General features: G+C 44.4%; 1 long non-coding RNA gene across 1 annotated transcript; it reads left to right on the top strand.

Moving 5' to 3' along the window:
- The first annotated feature begins 9,074 nt into the window (after positions 1-9,074).
- Positions 9,075-18,113, top strand: LOC134478685 (uncharacterized). Its single transcript, XR_010051465.1, has 3 exons — positions 9,075-9,544; positions 10,056-10,158; positions 13,566-18,113. It is a non-coding gene; the product is annotated as an uncharacterized LOC134478685 (long non-coding RNA).
- Positions 18,114-23,963: the final 5,850 nt, after the last annotated feature.

Raw genomic sequence — 23,963 nt, 5'->3', positions numbered from 1 at the left:
TGAGTGTGTGTGCAGACGCGCACGCATATGACCTCTGCACTGTCATAAAGAAGGGACGCTTCCAGCCACAGACCGTATAGTGTCAGCGTGATTTTTTTGTCACATCCCACCAGCTGCTCTGCTGCCGTTGCATGTTCCCCATGTCCCTCCTGGGAAACATCTGAGAAGGGAAAGGAGAATGGAGTTTTACATACTTTGCTGTGATTTTCTGTCTTCCAGGTTGGTAAAAGACCCTAATCCCTGTGAAAACTGCGTTCTCTCAAAATAAATGAGTCTGTTAGGCAAACTTGACCAGATCCTCAAAAACTTCTTCACGTCTCCCTGCACGTCTGCTACATGGGGGCCACCAAGCCGGTGTCACAGAGTTTGGCCGAAAGCTACTTTCATCAGCACAGAATTTGAAAGTTGTTCAGAGCCTTAGTGCATAGGTAAGACCCGCTGATCCTTGTCTCGCAATGTGAGCCCTTTTTAAAAAGCGGACTTAGGAAGCAAGTACTGTAGTTGAAGGTAGACACAGCAAGAGACAGATAGCACAAGAAGCGTCACAGTAGGAAGGAGAGACGGTGACTGATCCAGCACCACGCTCCCCGTCATTCAGATTGCTTTGTGGAGTCATAATTAATGACTCCCAAGCCCCCTCATCCCCCAGCACCCAGCCTGCCCCAAGCTGATGAGCTCGTTATTCTCCTGCTGTTGCTACCACACTCACACTCGGCCCTGTACGCTGCATGCCCTAGTTGCTAAAATTACACAAACAGAGGGAAGGAAAAAAAATGAGCCTCTGAATCATTCCCCCAGTTCCTGCGGTTTGCACTTGCTAGGTAATGTGAGCCTTTCCGTCGGACTTGCAGAGTGACAGAAACACCAGCCAATCTGCTGTTGTACAAGCCGGAGCGCAGAGCCTCCTTGCTAACACCTTTGAAAAATGTCCCCAGAAATGCAGCTCGTGAAGTGGGTTCTTTAAATGAAGTTAGATTTGTAAAGAGCCCATTGACTGCCTGCCTCAGAGCTAAATCCTGTGGCAGAATGGAATTCGAGGCTCGCTGCCAGTGAACAGAAAACAGCTTGGGTACCAAACGGGGAGGCTGGGTGGCAGGGAAAGGGGTGATCTTAGAACAGACGGCATCCTGAGGTCTGCAGGGAAAGAAGAAAATCCAAAAGGAAGCAAGCATCTAGAGACAGAACACGGAGAGGTTATCCAGAAAAGTTGGGAGGCAGAGGGTAAAGAATGAGCAACAACAGAAATAAGAAAAGAGAGAAGAAAAGCTATTTGCTATCCTAATTTATCCATGAAAAAGATGTGGCTGAAGTTAGGTCATTGCAGCAGAGGACCACACAGTCGCAGGTCACCAGACACAACTCTTTCCCTACCTGTGCTCAGTCCTGATTTCATGAATAAAAGAAGCAAACAAACAAATGTGACCTCTGCTACTCTCTCTAGGCCAGCCACTCAGCTATAATAGGAGGAATTTCTTCAGATACTCCAGGACAGCTAGCTGCCTTCAGGGCTCTGGGAGAATTCGGTAGCAACCAGGTGAGTTCACCGTGTAGCCCGCCTGTCTCTCATGACCTTCCCTCCATCCATGCTGAGTCCCTTTCCGTGCTCTCTGCAGATGAGGACAGGAACTGGTTGATACCCAGGCACAGACTTGCCTTCTATCTCACTTTGGTGGGCATTACAGCCTCCTGGGGAAGCTTACTGACAGTGCCTGGTCCCAGGCACCCAGAGGGAGTCTCAGGGGAAGAGACTCTGAAAAGAAACTCAGGCTGGGGAAATTTGGAGATGGACAGAGCTGTAAAATAAATAAATAAATAAAACTTTGCGACATCTAATTCAATGCTAATTAAGATTTCTTCTGAAATAGAGTTTTATGGCATAACTTTTAGCTACTCAATTGGAAATTAAAGATAAAGGTAAAGCAAGGAGAAGCTTTTTCTCCTGTCCTAAGTTATGGGGTAGGAAAGCCCTCTTTTTCTTTTTACTTAATTGTTGAGGGAGGAACAAGCTCCAAATTAGGACTGATCCAGATGAGGAGCCTACCTGGTGGTTCTTTTCACCCTTGAATATGGCCTGTGGGCTCCATCCTTCCTCTTAGCCAAGGCCATTTCTGAGTCCCCATCCCCCTTATCAGTGTCTGCCACATCCTATGTTGTGAGAGGGCCAGGCTCCTGCTGCCCAGGGCCACTCACTGTGGGAGACAGAAAAGGAAGGAATAAAATTGGAATCCACCTGACCAAAGGTTTGCTCGTGCTTAGGACCACTCTCCAAGTTCCCTCCACCCTTGGAAGGGGTACAAGCATGGCCTGGCTGAGCTGGAAGTGTTCAAGGGGATATGGCATAGAAAGTGCTTTGCAGAATAATGGTCAATGGACGCCATCATCCCTCTCCTCTCCTCTAGCAGAGAAGATCTGCCCTTTGCAATCCCCAGCTTCTCTATGCCTTTGATTGTGTTCTTAGAAACAAGCCTTACCTCAGCCCATCAGTCAGGCAAAAGCGCAGCTCGCATTTGTAAGCTGCTGTAGTCTTTGGCGATTCTGGTGTGTTTGTAGGAGGAACAGCAGGTGGCACATTTATGCACTGAGGTTGTAGCCACAGGTCAACCTGGCTTTCACGACCTGCAGGATCAAAGAACTACGAGAGTTCTGCCATTGTTTTGTTCTTGGGATTGCAGTTATATCACAGTTTTAAAGACTGACAGGCCAGATTTTTAACGGATCCTCGTCTTTGATCCCTCCTGGGCAATATACAAGACAGAGAGTCTAATGCCCTCATGGGAATTCAAACATGTCATACCCACAGACAGGCAATCATGATTCTAATGAGGGAAGAAGAATTTAATTCAATAAAAAACCTATTAGAATTGACAGTACAAATGTAAACAGGTCCCCAGTGGATAATTTTGCAGGGCCTTCTCAACCGCCTCTCTGGTTGACACATCCCATAACCAAATGTGGAAGGCAGGGGCTCAGTGTGTGCCAGAGGATGCTCTGGATTCAGTCCCCTGGGGTGTCACGCAGCATTGGCTTTGAAACTGTGGACCTAGGGGTGTCTCTTAAAAATGACATTTTGGTCTCATTTTCAGGGGAGGAGGGATGTTGCAATGAGTGGAGACAGAGATGCTGATGGGGATTTGTTGTTGGTTTGTTATTTTCCAGTAGATTCAGGCGATGGAAAGGGCCTCTTTAATCAGTTTATTTGGTTTTCCTGTGTGTCCTGCAGAATGATTACATGAAAATCTGAAGTTCTTTGTTTTTTCTCTTCTGTGGTAGCCATTGGATTCTACAAACATTTCATTGGACTAGTTTGTGAGTTGATGCCTGTTTTGGCAAATTAAAATTTCAGCCAACCACACAGAGTTCCGTTTTTGGCAGATATTACCAACAAGAATAAGCAGCAGTGTTTCTTGTGAGGCTCAGCATAGAGTTACAGAAAAGCAGTGCTTCTTCTTTGTCATTCTCCTCTAGTGCTTCAGAATAAAGATCAAAAATCTTCAGTTCATTAAGAACCAAGGAGTAAATTTACTTTTACTGTTTGGATGTTCTCTCGTTTTCCTTGTTTTAGAATCTTTGCTTCAGAATTTGCCACACCATTATTCATCTTCATGGAGATTTACAGACAAAATCAAGAGACTCCTTCAGCCGTGGGTCTAGCATGCTAGGTGACCAGGTCTACGATGTTGGTGTAATGGACACAGCCAGCTGTCTTTGTGCTATGTCTTCTGTTGGTGAGACAACTAGTATCTTACACACAAATGTCAGCATGTTTTCAAATATATGTGGATTCTATGGGGGTAACTACGATGCCAATTCATAGTCTTCTTTAGTGATTATAGATTTTCTTAATGCATAAGTACTTACAGTTCATAATCATGTGAATGGCATTAGGGCAGTTTTGATGCTCTAAGAGATTAACCTCATATTTCTAAGAATAAAATCCCTGTCTGAAACAAAGTTGGAGGACTGAGTCTCAGCCTTTACTCACAGTGTGTACTGTTGGTTATTCTTAGGATGGCACCCACGCCTCAGTTTCCAGTCTGAGAGGGAAAGAGAGTGACCTTATTGACCAGCTGCCTCTGAGCTCCAGTCAGTGGGAACTGCATGCCTCCTACCAGTCTGCTTGGCTGCTAGAGTGGTGCTTTTTGTGCCTTTGCTCTGTCCCCTGTGGGGAGAAAAGAAAAGTAAACCCTTGTCACAGTTTCTTTTGCTTTATCTTTACTCAAGGGGTCCTGCTGTGTCCTGGCTCCTGGCTTTTCTGCCTCCACAGATGGAGACTTGGAACCTTACAGAAAGAATCCAGTGTTTCTTTTCCAAAGCTGTTCTGGAGAAGAAGGAGGAACATTTCCTGAGTGATTGCGCCATGCTGTGTTTGAACCTTTATCCCTGGCAGATCATGCTTGCCCTTATGATAGAGAGGCCTCTGGGGTCAGAATGGGTCAAGGGAAGTGTGCTGATATTTGCTGCAAAGTAGGTGGAAAAAACAATATCTATTCCTGGGGTGGAAATTTCTAGAACATTTTCTTGGTGGGTGAATCCACCCATAAGAACAGTGCTCCCACAGCCATCCCGCAAAAGCCTTGCTTCTGAATGTGTGAGCTTTGTGGGAATTTCAGATCCAAACCACAGTACCTTGCCTCCTTAATCAGTACTACTGATCACTATGGATTTTGGATGTATTTATAGATGCTGCAGGTGTCTGAGCTTTATTTTATACTCGGTCTTTCCCCTATACTGTTAAGTAGATGTCTGTCTATTCTCTTTTAGTTTTCCTATATGCTTAGGAAAATCCAAACTCAGGATCTGATATATTTTTTTTATCTTGAAAATCTCCTGATGGGCAGTTCTAAATCCATTAGAAGTTATTTTCTTTCTTTCTTCTTCTTTTTTTTTTTTTTTGCATACCCAGCAAAGATAGTGTTTATTTGAACAACAAATTCCAGTGATGGATTCTTATCCCACAGCAAATCTTTTGCTGCTGTGGTTCGCCTGTGTTTTCACGTTCCTGTCCCGAGTGGGAAGAGGATCTGCATGCATTTACCTCGGTGCCTCTTCTGTGCTCTCTCACTCTCCCTGCCTGCACTCGTCCTATTGAGAGTGGATGAACAGTCTTTAAACTGTCAAACCCCTCTTGTTTGCCATTTCTTGTTTGATCTGCCTCCTGTTTTGGCGTTAATTCTGTAATTCTCCTATCCTTTGTCAAGTTCTGAGGCCACAAGCAGTAACAGACAGCGCACAGTCCTGCCCTTTTCTGCCTCTCGCATCCTTTCGCAGAGGCACTCGTAGTAGTAAGCAGCAGAGCTGAGAATTCCCCTGGTGGGCCTCTGCTGCCCGCTCCCTTCCTCATGCCCGCAGGCCTCTCCACTGGCAATTCAGGCACGCACCAGAGTGCATGCCCTGGCCACGCCACCCGGAGCACTCCAGGGAGTGAGGAGCCTTCACTGTGAGCCTGGGATGTGCCTGGGCTCCCCCTATATGTCTGTCTCTCCTGTTCCCTGCTGCTGTCTCTCCCCCTCCTGTGTGTGTATGTGTGTGTGTGTGTGTGTGTGTGTGTGTGTGTGTATGTGTGTGTGTATTTCCTGTGACCTTACTTTCTCAGTCTTGGTGGAGAAGAACAAAACTTTTATGCTTGGCAGGACAAAAATACAATGACTTGCAAAGAATTGAAGTGCATAGAGAGGAAGGGAATGATGGGGAGGTCAAAGTTGGGACCTAGAGCACCTTTTGGATTCTCTATGAATGTAGGCAAAGCCTCTGAGGGCTGAGAGCTTTGCTTGGAATAAACTCGTAGACACAAGGAGTTACTGACCTCAGGCCCAGGGATGCCCAGGGGTGGCAGCTCGCACAGGTCAGTTCCCTGCTACAGGAGGGGTCTGCTGGCCCTGTCTGCAGGGTTGATTGTTCCAATGGCTAGAAAAGAATGAGACCTTCACCTGCTGAGGGCCACTCTAGTTCTCCAGCGAAAGTGCAAACAGGAGCAAATGGGATGCTGTCCTTACAGGATGGTGACCTCACCTCTTTGTTGCAGCTACAGATGAGCCTGGGGCTCGAGTTTGGGCTGAGAGTGACCAGCACATTAGAGCTCAGACTGGCTCTCTGATGTCCTGAACTAACTCACCATCCATCCTCCTCATTTCACCGAGATCAGGACTCTGGGCTTGTCACGAAGAGGCTGCTGTTCTGTTTATATTTAGCCTCTTCCCCAACTCCTTAAGGCCTTATAATAGCTAAGTCACAAGAGGAAAGAAAAACACGATGCAATTGTGAAGAACAAATATGTAAGACCACAGTGAAGCAAAATTTCTATTCCTTTATCCATTATTCATTCATTCGTGCGCTTACCCACTATTTTTAGAGCATGTTCAATGTGCTCAGAACCATGCTAATTGCTAAAATTATAACTGTAACCCAAGCATAGGAAAACTTTCCAGCCTTCCAGGATACCTTTCTTTTGTTAGCCACATAAAGCAGTCTGTGAGCTACAGGAAATCCAGTGACCCTTCTTAAGCAGGAAGTGAGGGTGCACCTGTGCTCCTTGGCATCGCCTCAGTGTCTGCGCCTGCTCTGGTGTGGATCCCCCTTATCACATCCCTCTTTACCTATTCTTGGTGCTTTTGCTCTTCTGCTCCGGTTTGCCCCAAAGCATTAATATATTTTTTCCTTTGTTGCCCAAGGCTGCTACTATGAGCAGTGGTGAGCAGATCACAGTGGTATTGAGAAGTTATTGTGTGAGAATAATAACATAGAAAGAAAAGCATCAGCAGGGCGTTGGCTATCATGGACCCAGGGCTTCTCTCTCAGCCCATGGGGTCCTTGAGCCCTGGCCCTTCCCTCTCTTTAGCCCCGGGATCCTCCCTGGGGAATAGCAGAGAGGACTTTTTCATCAGTCAGATAATGTCTCCTTAAAGGTGCTCCAGGCCACCCATGGGCTTGATTTGAACACTGGCTTCTTGTTGCTTTACTCTTTCTTTTTTTCTTTTCATATCAGGCTTTGGGCATTTTCTTTGCAGATTAAAAAGTACACCACAGTGTTTTCCCAAATTATATTTAAAAAACCACAATTTTCCCCTGAAGATAAATTCTGTTGCACAACCCAGAATGCAGAAATAGCCGTGGGCAGCTCCGAGAGGAGCATTCTGCTTCCTAATTAAGATGACAGGGCCCTCGCTCCCCATCCGAGTCAACTGGAAGAGACAGTAGGAATCAGCTTTGCAGCAGGCTCTCCTAAGTGACAGGACAGAGGGATATGTGGGCTGCTATAGGACCACACAGGAGGTACATTTAATCCTGTCCGGTGATGCTGTGTACACTTTACAAGGGTTAGGAATTTTCCAGGGAGATAATGGGGAGATAGCATTCCAAGTAGCTAGAACACTATGTGAAAAGCACAGATGCATGAAAGAGCCTGACGGCTTGGAGGAACAACAAGTTTCGGTGTGACGCGAGCATCGGTGGAAAGGCGGGTCAGGACCATGGTGCTTGCTCCGCAGCTGGGAAGCAGTTTTTCCAGCGGGCTAACTGTGGGCAGATCCATGCATGAAAGACACTGTCCAGGGTCGAACAGGGACCAGAAGGAAGTGAGGCAAAGACACCCACGTGAGGCTGTCCTGTGGCCAGCTCCCGTGATGAACCCCTAAATCCCAGCAGGGCCAGCTGCACAGAGAGCAGGGGTCAGAGGTGAATGCGTGGCAGGCTGCGGGACTTCAGCTTGCGAGTGGAGAGGTGGGCAGCTCAGGCAGCTCCTAAGGCTCATGCGCCTCCCTAGAACAGTCCTGTGTTCTGGAAGCCAACAGAAGAAAGAAATACCGGTTGAAAGAATGGTGGAGCTGGACATTACTGGCCACAAATGTGTAAAGTGACCATCGCTTCATGCATAAAAATCTGTCCTGGGCATCTGCATTGTACTTATGGGTGTAATAAGGGTTTTCAATGCCACCCTCCCTTGCTTTTCTGCCATTTTTAAAGGACAGTGTGGGGATGGTTTAGCAAAGAGGCAAATTACAAAGGTGTGGTCAGATGTATGAAAATTTCAAGGAGCAGCAAAGTGCCTGGGGGTGCTTACCATCCTTAAGCCTCAAGGCACGAGTGTGTCACTGCAGCAAAAAGGGAACAACTACATGCGAGTGGGGGTGTTTTGACAGGACCTGCACACTCTGGTGTGTATCTGTTAGTCACTGGAAAAACAGAGACAAAAATGTCTCCATGTTACTGTCCTCTCTGCCCTGTCTTCCCACAGCCCCTCTGGTGGCCACATCCACTAGAAGGTGCAGGGCAAGGACCCCTCTCTCCCTTAGAGTTCGGTGCCACTGGTCCCCTGTATCTTTCGTCCTAAAAGTCAGAATATACAGGGAGGAAAACAAGTCCACTCCAAGGACTTGAGCTTGCTTTTGTCTTCTTTCTGTGGCTTCTAAGTTCCCCAGGCTCCAGATTAATCTTGAGGCAGCTTCCCTTCTTTCCGTGGATGCAGCTCCTTTGCTGATCTCTACCTAATGACCGGCGACCATCGAACTGACAGCCCAGAGGAGTGCAATATCCGTATGGCAGCAGCCAAGAAGGGTCTCTGTACAGATTTATAATTTGGTCTGAAAATATAAACACTGAGATATAACTAAGGACATTATTTGAAAGTATGCACCATGCTTGACACAAGCCCACGTGTGTAGTCACCTTGAGCAGGAAGGAAGTTGGTATTTGCTGGGTGCCTCTCAGGCTCTTGAACTAAGGCAGTCCTTTACCAGACTGGAGCTCTGAGGAGGTTGAACTGGAGGTCCTATTGCTATCACCAGTGAGTCACAGCTTTATTAAAAACAATCTTGACGAAATGTCCCATCCCTGTGTATTATTTCTGTTAAAGTAGACAGTTTTTGCAAAGCTTTGAAAAATTAAACTAATGCAAAACCTCTGTGGGGAATTGGTGCCACAGCTGGGTAGAATGCATCAACTATTAAATAACAACACTTCGTGAGGCAGCCAAGCATAGAGCTTGGGGTCCCACTGAAGCTGTGGAAGAATCTAAATAGAGAGAATGCAGAAGCACGGCAGGAATTTGACAAGGCTAATAATATTTCATGGGTATATAAACCTGTAATTTAGCCTCCGGATTTCTGCCCTCTGTTACCCTCTCTCCTTGGTTTCCTCACTTACTTCCCAATGAGGAAAATAAAGTCGTGAGCCTTCCACCCTGGTTGATAGATTCATTGCAAGCAGCTGAGACTTTTAGTACGGGCCACAGTTAAGAGTCAGTGGGGCTCAGTGAGACTGTAGGATTGGATGCAGTTGATCCAGGCAGTGCTTGGGTTGCTGGGGATCTTTTGGGGCTCATGTGTCCCCTCTTCCAGGAATTTCGTCTTTACAAATGGAGTGACCCTAACAGCTTCCAGCTCTGACCAGTCTTCTTCAGTGTTTTTTTTTTTTTTTTTTTTTGGTCTTTTTCGTTTTTATCGGTACCAGGGATTGAACTCACAACTGCCTACTTGCAAGGAAGGCGCTTATGCCGCTGAGCTAAATCCCCAGCCCCCCAGTCTTCTTCAGTGGACTCAGAATAGCACAGGTGGGTGAACTAAGCCACGTGGGTGTGACTTTGCTGATACGAATTCCATTGCCCAAATGGAGATGACGGTCTACAAATGTTGAGAGAGACACATGTGTGCCTCCCTTTAACACGGTGTTTTGGGAGGCAATGTATTGATAGATACTAACATTCAATTATAGCTCTTCTGACTTAGCTAAAGCCACACTGAAATTGCTGCAACCTATCAGGAATCCCCTCTCCCTTTTAAAAACCTCAGTCTTTTAGAAAATCCTTTAAATGTGATTTTGGTAGCCCTAGTTACCAGTTAGGTACAAAACACAGTTATCTTTAAAGGCAATATAAATTTTATGAATTCTTATTCTCACCTGTTATAAAATACTTGGTGCCTTACAAAATTGTCTCCCTCCATAATTTATGACCATTTCCAAGATGCAGTATCTGTGTGCTCATAAATGATCCCCGCCATTTGGCACTTGTTGGACACTGCCCTCTTGTGCCTGCCTTTGAAGTACATTTATGCATCTACCAGACGCTGCCACTCATGCCACATCTAGCTGATGCACCAGAGGCCAGGTTGTCAAGGCTTCCACGTGGTCTCCGAGCTATCCCTGTACCCAGACACGCTATTTCAGGTGAGTAAACAGGGATAATGGTATTCTCTATTAGCCAAGTACCAAGGTAGCATTGCTCTATGTTAGTAAACTAAAAGCATTGAAAAATTAATGTCTTCTATTCTAATTTGAAGCTTATTTCCCCCCATGGGATAAGAGTTTATAGGGATTACAAGAAATATCCAATAGACAACACAGAGCTTTCTCTCTGGCCAGTGGTCACTCATCTGCCAGCCATCCTTTGGGTCAGTTTTCTGACCCCAAATCCCTGAGCCCCCTCCATCTGTCTTGCAGGTATAGATGGACTCTTGGCAGGTGCATATTCTCAGCCCACAAGATGCGTTCACATCTGAAGTCTAGCTATGGGTGCTGTTTAGGTGTCAGCTGGGGTTTCCTCATTCCACATGAAGTTGAATTGGGCTCTTTTAGGCTCAGACCTAGGCAAAAAGTAGGACAAACCAATCTGGAGCAATGACATCTGTTGTGGGATGAATTTGGTACTCTCAAATACACATGTTGAAGTCCTAATTTAGACTGTGACCATACATGGAGCAATGGTCTTTTTGGGCATCATTGCAATGAGGTCATTAGTCTGAGCCCTAACTCAATGTGCTCCTATAAGAAGAAGAACTCAGAGAGGCTCATGGAGGGAAGATGACGTGCAGAGATATAGTGAGAAGATGGTAGCTCCAAGGCCAGGAGAGAGCCCTGGGGCCTCACAACCCTCAGAAGGAGTCAATCTTGTTGTCACCTTGATCTCAGGATTCCAACTTGTCTGTAATGCAGTAACAAATTTCTGTTAAGTCATGTTGTCTCTGGTACTTTGCTCCAGCAGCTCTAAAAACAAAACAAAACAAAACAAAACAAAACAAAACAAAACAAAACAAAACAAAACTCGACATCCTTGGAAAAATTCACTCCATCTTGCTATTTTGGTGGGGCAAACCCTGAGAGACTGACTGCCCGGAAGGATCGGAGCAGTCTGCCTGCATTGTGTGTGACACAGCTGAAAAGTGTGGCAGATTGGAGAAGTGCCAGCATCGAGGGGGCCAGCATGAGGTGACAGGTGGTACTTCTGCAGGGAGGTGGAGCACAGAGGTGGGGGGTCTGAGATGTGGCAAGATGCTCCTCTCAGGAAGGCATGCATCACTGTCAGCCTGTGTCAGGCTAAGTGATGAGAAAGATGGCTGGGCTCTGGCTAGAAGACACCGAGCACAAGGCTGATTATTGGGGTAGGAGCAGGGCTGGGGCTCAGTTCTTGTAAACTGGTAAGAACAGGCACCCGGTCACGGCCAGTCACTAGATCTGTTTGTAAAGAAGACGAGACCAACAAAGGTCATTTATAATACAAAATACTTGTATTTCTAACCTAAATGTCACTACATCATGGCTGACTGGAACACTGGGGGAATCTAGTGTCTAAAGCAAGACTCATCCTATAAGAGATAATGTCAAATGGCTCCAGCAGTGTGGAGTAGTGGCCCAGGGAGACAGGTAGGTCATACACTGACAACACAGTTCTGCTGAATGAGCAAGAGGCTGCAGCTTCCACCGGAGCCATTTGTTTGGTTCGCTTATTAATTTCCAATGTGCCACTCTGGGATCTTTCCCAGAAATGTCATCCATGACTCCTGGGAGGAATTTTTCCAAGCAGGTGTCACTGGTTTGTTGCTTGTGGAGGGAGCTTCTGAAAGCAGCAGAAGTTATGTTTCATGTACCAGGTATCCCAGGTAGAAGCAAAAATGTCCAGCATATGAGAGATGCTAGGAAAAGGTAACGAGGGCTTCAGTTTAGTGGTGGCTGGAAATGGGAAAAGGATGAGGCCATTGCACCCTGGGCTTGTAAATGCAATCAGAGTTACTAGCAGAGGAAACGGCTTAGGTTTCCCGAGACTAATACTATAGAACAATACTTTTCAAATATTTTACAGTCGTATAATCTTTCATTTAAATGGGTTCTTAGGGTGAACTTGTGATATGAAAACAGACGGAAGATGAGCAGCTTTTGCTGGAGTAGGGTGGAAGGTTCACATTCTAACCAGACTCATCCCTACCCAGAGACTCTTTGGTGAGATGCAGTTTGAATCCCACACATTTTTGTGACTCAGTCAGAAAGAGGAGTGTGGTAGTCAGCTTTATGTTATTGTAACAAATACCTGAAATGAATGAGCTTAAAAAGAAGAAAGTCTTGTTTGGTGTCACGGTTTTGGAAGTTTCAGCTCATGGTTTGTGGTCCTGCTGCTTTTGAGTCCATGGCAACAACATATGGTAGAGGCAGCTGCTCGCCTCTTGGCAGTCAGGAAGCAAAGAGAAAGAGGAAGACATGAGACTCCCATAATCCTTATTAAGGAAGCCCTCCAATGGCCTAACTTCCTTCCCTTAGGCTCCACCTCCTGGAGTTTTTACCACTTCCTATTGTGCTGAACTGAGGATCCACCTTGAGCTTTTGAAAGAGATTCAAACAACACTGAAATAGCCTGTTAATTAACTGGCCAAACTGACGTGTTATGAATATTGAAAAATCTAAGAGAGTTTTCCATTTTTGAAATATGAAACTTGACATCTTGAAGGATAAAAAGAAGGTCATCTAGATGAATTGTCCCGATTATTTAATACTTTTTAACAAACCATCTCAGTACTTAGAGTGACTTAAAATAACAGTACTCATTTGGTTTGCTCATGAGCTACAACTTGGGTGGGGTTTGTGGGATGGTTGTCTCTGATCTGGTGCTATGAGGTTGGGGTAACTCATCTGGGGCTGAATGTGAGGAGGTATTCAGAGGTTGGAGAGCACAGAATGTGTTTAAGAAATGGTGTTTTCAGTGTCCTGGTAGGGGTTGGAAGCTTGTGAAAGACAGCGATGGAAGATAATGTTGGGAAGATGATGAAGCCTTACCTAATTCCTCTGTCCTGCAACATTCTTCATTCTCAGCCTGTATCTGAGGCTCCTTCTCTGCCTCTCCAGCAAATCCTTTTACCTACCACTAAACTCATCTTCTTCCTGACTCTGCTTCCCTGGCACAGTGCTCGTAGGCCTGCACTAAAGCTGCTCATGTTGTTTGTGCAAGTTTTGTTGACTATCAATGCATTGAAGGTGAGCCCAGGGTCCTCATGGCCTGGTTTTCTCTCTGGAGTCCAGTGCATCTACTAGGCAATACTTAAATATTTTTTAAGCATAAATGATCATAGCTGTGGCTCTTTCTCTTTAGAGATCAATTGTGGCAGACATGGAGCTTCTCTTGTGAATAGATGATTGTATCTTCTCCCTTGTGTGTTGCTGAAATGCTGAATAGCTTGTCTGGTTCGCAGGAACATTTCCATACATTTTAAGCTCTTGTGTAGAATCCTTAACGTTCTTCATATTTTATTTGAGAATAAAGACTTGTTCAGTGCTCACAAAGATGTAAAGTTTTGTAATGCCATCTACAGCTGCCATGAAAGGAAATCTTGCTCTGCGCTGAAGGATTCTGGAGACATGCGGTGATTCTTCCTGTCGCCTTTGTCCAGCAACTGTGCGGCGGCACCATTTTGGAGACGTTCCATTTCCTGCTGAAAACTTTGAGTGAAGATTTTTGCCTTCTCCAACGCTACCCTTTTAGAGTCTCAAAGGCTTGCCTGCTGGTGTAGAAAAGGTTTCCAGAGACTCTATTGCTCACTTTGGGTAAGAAACCTACAGGCAGCCAGAGAGAAACAAGCAGGATGTGGAACCCAGGGTCTGTGGAGCAGCCTCAGTTCTGGGGCTGCTGCCAGCTGCCAGCAGGACCCTGCAGAAGAACAAAGAGAAGCAGCTATAATATGTGACTGCGAGTTAGGCTCCTTGGGGGCCCTTTGTGGTTTAGGGGCTCATGATAGAGGAAATGTTAGTGGTTTACCCAAGTTAGAAAATAATGTCATAACCCAAGGAATTTCAAGAAGGCAAGTAGGAAATCACTTTAAAGTTAAGTATAAAGGTCAGAGTTAGGTTGTTAGTGGGGGACAGCAAAGTCTGCAAACATTTTGAAGGAAAAGATAAAATACTTCAAGAGCTATAAAGACCTAGGAAACCAGGAAAGAACCCTTCTAAGCGCTTGGTTCTGGTATTCCCATATCTGGTAGAAAAATTGAGAATGGTCTCTGGGAATGAGGGGGAATCGTGGAAGTAAATCAAATTGTGAGTTTTTAATACTTATTACTCTAGTGGTTTCTATACTTGGGGATGAACAAAATCTAATTTAGATGAAAATAACATAGTAAGCCCTACTTTATGGCATTTTGAATATAAAGACAGGGGTCACTTCATTTGCCTGGGGGCTCCTACTGCTGAATGACAGGCAGAACAGCCCTTCACTCATTGCAAAGAATGCAGTAAAACCATTTTCTGAGAGTGGGGAAGCTACTGCAGAGGGACCAGGGGATTCAGTGTGTTGCCCTTGGGCCTTGCACAAAATTGTGACCTGTTTGTGGTTGTGGCAGAACAATGTGTAAAGAGCGCACCACAACGTGTGACCATCTTGTGCATTTTGGCTTTCTTTTTTACTCTTGATTTGTGTCCTGTGCTCCCTTCAAATGAGGATGTAGGGACAGGGACCCTGCCTGTGATGTTCACTGCTAAATCTTAAGTTTGTAAAGGCATAGGACCAGCTCCAAAAGAGTGGCTCCATGATTGGCTGTGTCTGCTTCCCTTAGGGCTGGTCTTTCTAGTTTTTGGACAAAACGCTTTCCTGCTTGCCAGTCATGTTTTGCAGAAATTAAGCTTCCTTTAGAGATGTAGCAAAGGCCAGAGAATAAAGAGCAAGGGAAGCACAGTTGTAGATGTCAGCAGAACCTCAAACATCAGAGGACATGGTGGTTGGCCACCAGGGTGAGTTGTACCATCACTGAAACAAGGAAAAAAGGATTACGGACTCTGCGCATTGCATGACACTGCTCACCTTCAAACAAATGTCTCTTAAGCGTGCTTGTTTAAGCCCTCAAGAGGCAAGCTGGAGGGCAAGGTAGGCTTCAGTCCCAGTAAACACAGGGGACATGGTCACCGAGCAGTCACCAGAGGCTACTTGTGGAGCTTCCATCAGAACCATGTCCCTTTATCCTACTTAGATCAGGGTTCTTCTCCCTAATTGTGGGAGATGCCAGGGCTGCAGTCTTTCCTAGTAGATGACAACCTCATGTCTGGAACGCAGACAGTGAAAATTTGAAACAGCAGCTTCATGGGAGCTATGAGGGTATTTTGGCTGTGTGATGACACTTAATGGCCACCAAGGAAAATAACCACAGGCTTAAAGGCAATGTCAACTTGAGCTCAGTTAGGCAGGTGAATGGAGACCTCCCTCAATAAGAACCAGTTTCTGTTTTCTGCTTTTTCCTATAGTTTGAAAAACGTATCCAAAGAGCCAAGCACCTGGGAAGCAGGGGCCATTTCCTTCACAAACAGGAAATACTCAAAGGCAAATTGTATGTCCACATTTCTCTCCCGACACTGTTCAAGTTTGGGATTGAGACCCAAGGTCTGTTCTGCGTCACTTGCGTGTGATGGAGCAGTGTCCCTTGAGTTCCACACTGCAACTATGCCTGGGAAGCTGTGGGTCCCAATTTCTTCAGGATCCCACTTGCTGCCAGTCACGGAACACCTTGTGAACATGGATGCAGACATGTGCACAGTGACATTTTTGTTAGTGACAGTGATATAGGGAAATGAAACTCCCAACCTACTATGTCCCGTATAAGTTTGTGTTCTCTAAAATCGAAGAATGACTTTTAGGAACATTGGAGACTAAGAGCAGAATATATTGAGAGAAAGCAAGCTTCTGTCTGAGAGAGATCCAAGGAGCCCTGAGCGGGTTGCCAGGGACTCTGTCTTTTCCAGGGATTTTTATAGGGTAAAATCATGGGGTGAGAGGGTTCAAGTTGGGGAAAACTGGGAACTCACAAGGCAGATGGGCATAAGGTGGGACAGAACTATAGTTAACCGATAAAATTAATAATTCAGGTAAAATTAAGTTGGGGACAAATGGGGAAGAGAGTCATGTAGAAAGCAGGCGTTCTTAGGGAGCAGTGCCTCTTGCCTAGGAGGTTGGAATGGTGACTCCTGGCTTCCTCATGATGATAGGGAACTATTTAGGATATCAGTCCTTACGGTGTGGGTGTGTTTGCTTTGCCTTTTGTCTTGAGATTGGACCAACAGCAGGAGGTGTCTGTCTCCCCCCACCCCCAGGTGCAAGGTATCTGGGCTTCTGCACTGGCTCTTTGGAGGACCTAGCCCTGTCTCACTGCCTATAATATTTCTAACTAACTAGGCTGCCAGTAACAACAGGATGCTTCCACAGAGGTGGCTATGCCATGTAACTGAGGCATGCAGCAGGCCGTCTCATCTAACCTTGTGTAGGTCCCCGGATGATGTTTGCACAAGGATAGAATCACCGGATGATGCATGTCTTAGAATGTGTCCTCATAGTGTGTGCCCATCCTTAAAGGGCTCATGACTGTCCATACATGGTGATGCCCGAGTTAACTGTAAACTGAAGGTCACAGAATTTAGGGAAGTGGGAAAAATGTTCAGTCATAAACACACATCCAGACATGTGGGCGGAGGTGACTTCCCTTTCCTACTGCTGCTAGCCTGGAAGGATTCTTAGCAGGAGCCCTGAGATGGCTCGCTCACTTGAGGAAATTGAGTACAGCAATAGTAAGCTCACAAGTCAGATTTTAATTTTTTAAAGCTATGTGATATTTTACCCTATTAACACAAAGGTTTCAGTTAAGAGGAGGCTTTTAAAATTACTGTTGATTTGCATGGTTTTTTTTGCTGCATCCTCATATGAAATATTGCTAGGGCATCTTCTGCTCCATATTTTAATTAATCTTTCTATTTCATTTATTTGTTAGAGAGCAGAGATTCTCAATTGCTTTAAAATGAAGCAGCATTAAAGGCCAGAGTAGGTCAGAAGAGTCCAGGGTAAGCCACTGCCTGCTTTCTCTAAATGGGGTTATTTAGAATTTTAAAGTCCTGTAACTTCTCATCCTCAAATGTGTTCTGAAGATGAATTGAGGGCCTGCCAGTGTACCAGGGTCAGTCCTTGACTGCCTATGGATAATTGAAGTCCACAGACAATAGCATCTTCTCTCCATCCAGTGGTTTTTAATCTCATCACATACTCACCCTTCACCAAGTACTTCTTGTAACTCTGAAGAGAAAGCCAGGGTTCACATTTTCTAATGGTGTTTGTTTTCTAATGCAAAAGGGAGTAGATAAAAGGGTAGGTCATGGGAGGAAGGCAAGAAAAGGGGGACCGCAGGGATAAAGTGGACGGCAGGATGTCTGCAATGCCCTAGACATGACAGTGTTCGGTTCGCAGGTCCTCGCCTCCCCTCAGCCAAAAGCAGCCGAATGTGTGTCCCAGCAGGAATCACCCTGTTTTCCTGGGGGATGCCTCCAAATGCAAATTATTGCTTGCTCTTTGATATTCTGGAAGCCTTGTTGGAGGCCTTCAAAGTTTGGAGCATTTGTGGAATCTGAGGAATCAATCTACCTTCTCCTTGGTGTCTGCTCCTCCTTTCTCTGGTAGAAAAGATAAACGAAACTTCCATTATTCAACCCATGCTATTGTGGTGGCAGTTTCCTTTGAGCCTCTTGGCAAAACCCTGTTTGCTTTAGAACTGTACATCATATTGGATCCATTGAGAGTCATTATTTATCTGACAGGATATTTATAAAAGCCGGCATTAGCTGCAGTGCCAAGTCAATATGTTTCTCTCTGGCTGATACACATCACACCAACAGGCTTGAAATATTTAAATACAATAGTCCCTTCAAGAAATCATTAATTTTTCTATCACTGCTAGAAGTGATAATTTGATGGAAATGCATTTCCCTGAAATGGCTGAGCTGACTCGAGTGGATATTTTAAAGTCCCTGGACTTCAGAGAAGTTGGTGCAGGGCAGTCAGGGCCCTATAGAGGACCAGAACCCAGGTGTCTTGGGGTGGTGGCTTTAAGGTGGCCCGTTCATCCCCCAGTACCATTCCACTCACTTCAGTCAGGGGACATTTAAATATCAAGGGGAGAACATGAAACAGGGGACCGACCACCTCATTATCAGCCCTATCCCTGGCTCCCGGTCCCTATCAACTTCCCACCTATTTCTCTTTCCCCTCCCTCTCCTTGGCCCTCCTCTCTCCTTTATCTCCCTCTCCATTTTTCTCTGCCTCTTCCTTTGGCTTCTGCTTTTGCTCTTTGATCTTCCTCTTCCCTTATTCACGTCCCCTGCTGTGTGAGGCTGCACTGGCATAGAGGACAGTTTTAAGTGTCTGCTCAGGGTCTCTGCTCCTGAGAGGGGAAGGATCACCCCCCACCAGGATCCTGCATGCATAATTAACACAGAAAGTTTCTGTGACCCTTGGCAACAGAGGACCGGGAGGCAGACTGTGAGACTTTCTCTACCCTGAAGGACTTGGAGCTGGTCTGCAGTGTGCTGCAGCTTCTGTTCCTGGGTGAGCTCCCTAAAGCAGGGTGCGCTCCCTAAAGCAGAGGCAAGAGCCCCGACAGTTGTGTAGACACAGAGCTAAGGTTAAGATCTTTACAGAAACAGCCTTGTGACCTTCCCAGACTAGAAATTACTTGTCTGTTCTGAAGGTGAGGTCGAATAAGACAGGAGACATGTTTTCCTGTGTGTTTCTGAATGATGAAGTTTGGTTGAACCAGGAAAACAAAAGGCAAAATATTCAGTGCCATGTTGGGTTATGCCTTGGTATCTCTCCCTCAGTCAGATGTATGTTAAGAAGGAAATTCGAAGCTCACAGGGGCCATGGGCATGAAGATGTGGAGTGTTCTCTTGATAGCGCCTATGATGCCGCCCACTCACTCAGTCCCCATCGTGCTTGGACCCCAGCACCATCCTCTGCTCTGTTGTCCAAAACCAGTCCTCCTCTATCCCGTCCTTGTGCTACAGTTTTGAGTGCCTAAGCAGCTCTGAGTGTGGGGATTGGGCCTTCACAGGTCTTACAGCATGTTTGGAATTTAACTGTGGAGAGAAACGAGTTAAAAACCACAAGCAATCTAAGAGAGTCAGGAGAAGCTCAGCACGAGCCAGACTGGGAATATGCTCTGATAGGAGGCAGAGTCCCAGGTGGCATCTTGCAGGGTATCCCGGATTATCAGTGGAGGAGGACAGCAGGATGTGAAGAGATCCAAGAACACGTGGAAGGGCATGATGAGGGAAAAGAATAGTATTTTAAGAGGGCATAACCCTTCCCCAGGGTATCTGCCCACAGGAAGTATTGGAAAGAAAATAATCAAATCATCAGTACTGTGAACTGCAGGCTCCAGAACAGGCGTGTGTGGGGGCAGCACACACAAGCATCCACTCTCATCCCACTGTGCAGATGGATTTGTCTCCTCGTCTCCTCCACAGCCTGGGGGAAGTTCTGCACAGACATCTGCCTGGCTACCTGCTCATCACGGCCGCTGCGAAGGAAGGAGATCTTATAAACAGGACACCATCTCCTCTCCCGCTGCCTCAGAAAACTTCACCGTGAAACTCCACAGGGCTTTTTTAGTGCCAGTTGTGAGATATATCTCCAGTTATTCCTGCTAAGAAAGCCACTTAATCTTCGGACTCAATCTCGGAGTCCATGAGGAAAGAAGTGATTTAAGGTTTAAGTGTGTCGAAGGTGGCATTCAGGCATTGAACCATCTTTCTGGGCTGACTTAACTCACTGTGCCCAGATGCACAGGATGTGCTGGCTATGAAGGACCTTAGGGACCATCTGACTCAGAGTCTGATCCACTGGTCACGCCATTTTGGAGAGTTGTGAATTCTCCCCAAGAATTTTTAAACTTCTATGTTTTATTTGGATAATAATCTAAAGATATCAGGTTATATTTGAATTATATTTGAATATAGGAGAAAGGGAGAAAGGGAGAAAGTCTTATTCTTTCTGTGCCTGGTGTTGACTGTTCAACTGGCAGAAAGTATTAGGCTTTTAATTATGCTACCTGATGAATAGAGAAGGCAGGTAGTATTCACATGTACCAACGCATTTGGGTCTCCTGAATCAGGCCAGATTGCATCACTAAGCCATATGGGGACTGCTTTAAAGAGGAATTTGACTGTAAGTGCATCTCTTCACTTCAATATCCTAAGATAAACTTTGGAGATACCTGTCTGTATTACTCACTACTTCCACATATATATCTCATATATATGTCTCAGATATATGTATATAATGTGATCATATATATTTATATAACATGAGTCATCTGGATGAAGAGGAGGAGATTTTGAAGTGGATGATTTCTACCTGAGAGGGCCACACAGGAAAGAGAAGAGAGAGGACAGAGGGAGCTGGGAGAAAATATTGAGCCTCTGGGAGAGTTTAGGTAGGAAATTGAGGACAAAGAAGAGAGAAAAGAAAAGATTTAGGTCAATTTGATGTGAAAAAAGCTGGAAAATAAAAGGAACAAAAGGAAGGGAAATTTTAAAAAATTGCTCACAGTTATAAATTGGATCTTCTTGTATATTTTGGATTCTCAGAAGTATTAAAACTCGTAGCTAGAAGCTCAGGCCCTCCAGGAATTAAGTAGTAATTGAAGAGAGTTTTGAGTTGGTCACAACTTTTACTCACTATTCGTATGGAATTTTAATGGAGGCTGAGGTTTAAAGGCTTCGAAGGGCTTTGGGTAGTTTCCTTACATGGCAGGGCCTGGCAAGCTGATGGAGGAGGAGAGAGGGCACCACATTTGGGGAGCAGGGCTGTAACCAGCCAGAGCCTGGCAGGCCTCCTTTCCAGAACGTTCGTCCAAGGAAAGATGAAGCTGTCGCTCAAATGGAAGGAAAAGCCTGACTGGCTGGGAACGATTTTGAACATGGGTTTGGGACGTTTAGCAGATGATCTTCAGATGGAAACTCTGCCATTTCGAGTTCATTTTGAAACCAGATACTTGTCATGTTCCCACGGCTGGTGGCTTTTTCATCACATAATGGCAATTCTCATTTTTGAAGGGATTTAAATAGAAAAAGAGAATGCTCAAAATGACTGGAATGGTTCTTGGGGGCTAAAGAGCATTCAAAGAATTGTTTTCTCCAAAACGAGGGAGAAGGAAGCTGTCCTTTGAGACTTGTGAGATTGAGAATGTACTTTTGGGGACCCCATGGTCACGTGACTGTTGAGTCATCCAGATGGGTGACAGGGTCATTTGACTCTGCAGGTGTTTTGGTCAGAGTGACAGCTGGCTGGCGCACCTGTCCGGGCAGTCCCCCACACAGCAGAGGATGCTTCGCAATGGGAGCAGAGCTCAGTAGCAATACAATGCCACACTTCTTGGACAGCAAGATAGAGCTTATCTAATGTCTCAGCCAGCTCTGAAGTGACTTTAAAGTTGATTATTTAAAAAAATAATTCCTATGGTTGGCAGTGAGTGCTCCCCCGCAACAACCACTGTACTATATTAAAGCCATAGAAGAAATTACTTTTTCTTCGTCACAGTAATGCTCATACGCCCAGTTTTTTCTTTTCAGTTTTGAAACTTTTGGGTTTTTACATTTTTGGAACAGTAGCATGCAATTTGTTAATGAAATGCCCACAGTAGAGAGCTGCGGTTGCTCTAAATGCCTGGCTTTTCTCATTACTGAGGTTCCAAACACTGGCAGCAAAAAGAAAACATTCCAGATTCCTCTTTATCATTGTCTGGATGAGCACAATTCCAAGAGACTGGCCAAAGGCAAAGTCTTGTCTAACGATTCTGCAGATTACTTCTACTTTTCCCAACAGGACAGCATGCTGTGATGTCATTTGGTCTTACTCTGTCCAAGTGCATCATTTACGTGTTGTCAGCCTCTTATGTTTTTCTTTTTCTCATTAGTCCATAGCAATTAAACTAATGGTCTTTGGCATCAGTTCCACCAAAAATATAGATTTAAACAGGGACAATAAAAATCACAAAGCATTTCTGATTCATATGACTATATGATCACTATCTCATTCTATGTTTAAATTATTATTGATAAATTGTAATTGATGTGGAAATAAAAGAAATAAAAATTTAAGTTTTTATAGACAGTTTGCAAACTACTGAGAATATATCTGTGAAATCTGCTAGTTGCCCTTCTAATACCTATTTTACTCTCCTTTCCTTAAAGATCTTGATTTTTTTTAAATGTAAAATTTCAGATTACAGCAAAGGGTATTGATTGATTTGACTCGGTTTTGATCACTAGGGTCTCAGCATAAAATCTGATGGAGACTCCAGGCAAAATTTTTACATTCCCTTCCTTAGTCATGTGCAATGCGATGGCTGGGGATGTAGTAGACGTCTTGCAAACATGAGACAATGAGCACGAGACCAAAGACCCACATTCCGAGATGCGAAGCGGAAAGATGGAGGAAGATGGCCCCACATGAAGTCACGAAACCACTTTATCAGTCCATGGATTGCCCTTCCCTGGACTTGGGGTGTGGAGTCTCTAACTGGTTTAAATTGTCATGGGGGGTTTTCTGGTTTCTGCAGAAAAGTGCAATCCTAAGTGATATGCCCACATTGTTCAAATCTATTTGCAGTTATTCCTTCCTCAATAAAGTGAGAAAATAATTAATGGAAAGCCTCTGGACATGGCTTTTCCACTTAGTCATAGACCATCAGTACCTACCCTGAGCTCCATTTCTATGAGTTAATTAATCCCAGCACCCTTCCTATTTTCAACTCAGCTCCTATTCCACAGGACAGGAGTTGAGGCTCCATCTGGTTACGGGGCAATGTAAAGACGAGCATAATGAATGGTTGGGATTTTCAGTGTATGAATGGCCTAATTGAACACTAGCACTGTTTCTATTTCAATAAAAGAAGCATTTTGTGTTGACTGTATGTAATCAGATAAGTTTCATTTTATGCTGTGTCTGTAGGTCATGATTCATTTACTTTATTTGCACATTTACTATTTTATTGGTATTGTCCTCAAAATAACCAGAATGGGTATAGATCCTGTAGCATTTAGGTAGCTGAGTTTTTTTTATTATTATGGAGAAAAAGAAAAAAACAGAAATAGGGTACAAGTTATACAGAATTTCAGAAAAAATAAACAATAGGAAATCACTAGTTAATATATTACATACTGTTATCTTAGAAGTAGTTGTTCAAGTTACAAAATTAAAGCATATAAAGTGGACTTTCAAACAGTGAGACTGGAAACAGTTTTGTTTAATAATCCAACAAAACTCAGTAATATGGTTATCTATCTTATACACTTAAATATATATGTAGTTATATTCTTTAGAGCACTTTCTTTTCCTTTCTTTTGTACAATGACAATTACACATTTTGGGTTTTATTACTCCCACAGTTCTTATTACTTTTTTTTTGAAGAGAGTAAAACCAAATGTGACATAACAGAACAGAGTCAGTCAAATCAGAAGGATGAACATAATAGATAATGTAAAAACAAAATACTAGGTGATCAACAATGGTTACCATGCTGCCTCTTGCTATCTTAAAAAGAATTGCCTATATCATCAGTTATAATAAAATTGAACAAAACAGTAAAGAATAAAACCAAAGCATTGGAGACATTACAGGGCTTTAAAAGAAGATAATAGTCAACCGGAATGGGCATCATAATGAATCTTACTGTCTTTGGAGTTGTTGCCTATACTTTCGAACTTGGTACTATCAAGGTAGCTGAGATTTAATCATAGTGATTTAGTACTATAGTTTGTCCTCTTTAACTATTATCATGTTTGGTTGTGTTTATAATTTTATAAGTATTATTAAAACACCCTTGTATCTATTATGTCATAATTTTCTAGGTTTGCTGTTCTGAGTTTTAAAAAATACTTAACATTTATTGGAAGTGCATGCATT

Source organism: Cavia porcellus, unplaced genomic scaffold, assembly GCF_034190915.1.
Source record: "Cavia porcellus strain 051 isolate PalLab524CR breed Dunkin Hartley unplaced genomic scaffold, mCavPor4.1 scaffold_14, whole genome shotgun sequence".
Lineage (NCBI taxonomy): Eukaryota > Metazoa > Chordata > Mammalia > Rodentia > Caviidae > Cavia > Cavia porcellus.
Note: the sequence above shows the minus strand (reverse complement) of the source record. Positions and strands in the feature narration are given on the sequence as shown.